We start from the raw sequence: 4,153 nt of genomic DNA on the forward strand, positions 1-4,153 counted from the left end.
CGTAATCCCGATTCCCAGCCGATTTTGACGACTTTTGCAGGTCTTTTAAAAGGCGTTGTCTTTGTCTACTGATGCCGTACATTCGCTTGCACCTATTTGTGTTTGAAATTTTGAAAAATATAAAATAAAATTTTAAATATTAAATATTTAATAATTTTTAGAAAGTAAAAATAAATTTAGTATTATTAAAAATTTTAACATCATTTAAAATAATTTCTATATCATTTAAAAAAAAATTGTTAAAAGTCTGACCATTGTAATTTAAATTTTCAAAAAAAATTATCAAATTTTATCATAATCCTAGGAATATTATTTTTTCGATTTATTTATAGTTTAGATTTTATCATAATCTTATTAATATACACTAATGATAAATTGTTATATTAAAAAACACTCCAACTATTGGCGAAATCAGTGAATGAATATGTAATCAAAAACAGTTGAAAAATCAGTATAAGAGAGTATTAGTAATGTGTTACAATTCCACTTATACTGAGAAAAACATGAATGCTAAGTTGAAGAAAGCGAATTGACGAAGAATGGTTCGACATTGGCGCGAAGTGGGGGAACAAGTCTATACACTCATAAGACTCTACCGAGTTTGAATATTCGAGGAATAACAATGGTGAATGTGAATTAAAAGGTGATTGAATTTTTTTAACATTGAATATTTTATTATATACAATATTAAAATATATATATATTATCACATAATTATGAATTGGTTGACATGACAAGGTGAAGAATAGTCGATCTTAAGGTATAAATAGTAAAGATGCATCATAGCTTAGAATATGCTGTTAAAAATTAATTGTTCGTAAAGAAGTTAAATTAGGTAAGTAAAATAATGAAATAAACTAGTTGTTAGGAATAAAATATTAAATTAGTAAAAATTAGTTATAAATAGTAAAGATGCATCATAGCCCGGAATATGCTGTCAAAAATTAGTGGTTCGTAAAGAAGTTAAATTAGATAAGTAAAATAATGAAATAAACTAGCTGTTAGGAATAAAATATTAAATTATTAAAAATTAGTTTAAAACTAGCGTTAAGAATTGATTATAAACATTAAAATATGTTTTTTTGATATATTATTTTTTAAATATGCATATATAATATATACTAGTACAACCATATTAAAAATATTAATGCTTTTTAAATATACATATATAATATATACTAGTACAACCATATTAAAAATATTAATGCAGTTGATATAGCAAAAGGCTTCATAAATATAACAAAAAAGCCTATTGCAACACTAAGAATGTTTTACTAATGCACACATTTACCTGATTAACCATGTATAAAAAGGTTATGGGTCAACTTTAACTTCAGGAAAAAAGGAATTACATATCTTATTGTAAAGTGGACCATTTTGCTAAATAGAATTTGCCTATATATAAATGAATGTTATAGATAATAAGTAGGAACTTATCATGGAGGAACTTATTAGAATTTGAGTAATCACAAATCCCTAGGGAATTGGTGGGTGGGGAGCCACTAATCTAATTTTTAAAATTTATTAAAAGTAATGGACTATTTTGCTAAATAAAATTTGCCTATATATAAATGAATGTTATAAAATAATAATGACGAACTTATCATGGAGGAACTTCTTAGAATTAGAATAATCTCAAATCCTTAGGAAATGAGTTGGAGGGGAGCCACGTGGCGCGAATATAATTTTTTAAATTTATTAAAAGCCATTGCAACTTAACAAAATCTGTAATGATGAACATTAAAACTAAGCATATGCTAAGCATATTCGCTTGAGAATCAATCTAAGCCCTTAATTAAACAAATAAAAAAATAAACAAATCCTCATCCACCTTAAGTTGAAATAAGAAGCCTTTGACAATAAAGCTGATATCCACATAAATTAGTAACATAGATTTTTAAATAGTTTATTTAAATCCATTCCTCTCATCTCTTAATGAATTTGTAGTGGTTCTCTCTATAAATATACAATGTGTAATTTTTCATTGTTTAAATTGTATTTTTGATATCCACATAAATTACTGACAACTTTTTAAATAGTTTATTTAAATCCATTCCTCTCAACCCTTTTACATACCAATGGATCTAGAATGGTTGTTTCTCTCCATATATATAAATGTGTAGTTTTTAAAATATTTAAATTGTATTTTTAAATACTATATAGAGTACATTGAATTTTCATTTTTTTCTTTGAACATTGAATATTTCATATATAAATATTAAAATATTTTTTTTAACATTTTCTTTTTATATAAGGTTGATATTTACAAAAAATTGTAACATAAATTTTCAAATAGTTTGTTTAAATCATGAGCTCGAATATTTTTGAAAAGTATTAGTTTTAAATTTCTTATTCTCATTTTTTTACTTCTAATTACTTTGTCATTTTTAAAGTTGATATGAAATTATATTAAGTCATGTGACATCAAAATATTTTATTTATGGCTAAAAATGAGTGAGATAATTTTACCACATTGAGTATAGTGAGATTGATATTATTATTGTTTTATAATACTTTTAATTAAAAATAACTAAACATGTATATTTACTTTTGTTTTTTATTATAGACGATGTTATTTTTCGATTTAGAAAATATTTTATTTTTCTTTTAGGAGAAACCCGTGTCAACTCACATTTGGGAATAGATGAAATTACACATTGTCTCGACAAATAGAATTACACATCACACTTATATTGCATTGTAAAATACACCTCTCGATATGTTTATATATATAGTTAGTTCAAATGGTTGAAATAGAATTAAAAAATTATATATATATATATATATATATATATATATATATATATATATATAACAAGTTAAAAATGAAAAGCTTTTAAAAGAATATGTCATGTAAGTATTGTGTTGTGGGAAGGGGGTTGTTAGGACTTCGAGTTGAAAATGCCTTAGGGAGTCAAAAAACTGAAGTTGTAGTACGGGCATGCCTAGATGCGCCTCACTTACCCGCATTTAGAGAAAGGGAACTCGGATGGAGTGTTCGGTTAAAAGAAACTTGGACGTGAGTTGTTCGATTATGTGCGGCCTATCGTTGGTTAAAGGCGACTTGTGGGTAGCGGTCGGTTATGTGCGATGGATGGGCGAGCACATGTAGCAGACACATCATGATGAGTGGGCGCTCGCCCGACGAGACAAGCGACTGATGTGTGATGGGAGAGTCGTGCGCGACGAGTGACCGATGTACGATCTGAAAGTTGTGTACGATGGGAGATGGGCAAGTCATGTGGGCAGGCCGACCCATGAACAAGCATGATGTTTCATGAATAGGTGTGTTGGGTGCAAGTCAGCTGCACACATTTGTGGATGGGCTAACCCATGGGTAGCACCAACCGACACGTCTGTTGAAGAAAATCATTCAGAGGAAGGTCATATATATTGGTGGATAGTTGATGGAGTTCAACCATCGACCAAGCAAGTCGTTCAACACTTGAATAATGCGAATAAGAGTAAGGAAAGGAAACCGAAGGGCAAAGGTAGAGGCAGGCCGCAGGTCGGGTAAAGTAGTGAGGAGGTTCTGGTTTCGGCAGACAACAATTTAGTGAGTTCTCTGCACGCCTCAATAACGGCGCATGTAGGTCAGGTTTCATCGCACTATGGTTGGGTGATGCGCCCGCATGACAGGAAAAATAGGGTCGATGCACGTAGACTGTAACTCGGGCAGAATCTCGCACACAGGTTGTGAACTCAGGGATAATCGATAGAGTGTTTCCGACAGAGCATGGGCAGTGTAGTGCGAACGATGGCAATGGTAGTGCAACGGGCACAAGCTGAATGACCAGTCCATGACCGCCGAGGAACTTGGGAAAACTATGCAGGCCAACTTTGGGTGGCACCATGATTTTGGAAAACTTGTAATTTGTAAAGTATTTGCAGATTTATACATTATTGGGAAGACTTAACAGGGAGTTTCCCCTCCCATATAAATGTGTGTAATTGTGTTATGATGATGATTTTATTCTACTGCATATAATTGAAGATAATTGAAGAATATAAATGAATGAATGTTATTTTCTCTGAAACGGAAAAGTTCGGCGGTGCCACACCTGCCTCTATATGGTTGGAAGACACCATTAAGGTAGGGGAATGACAGGGGCAAGGCCTTTGTGTTTTGGGAAGTTTTAGAGTCTACAGATAA

This window comes from Pinus tabuliformis, chromosome 4_1 (assembly GCF_031772625.1).
Source record: "Pinus tabuliformis cultivar Carrire ecotype Pingquan chromosome 4_1, CPIR1, whole genome shotgun sequence".
NCBI lineage: Eukaryota > Viridiplantae > Streptophyta > Pinopsida > Pinales > Pinaceae > Pinus > Pinus tabuliformis.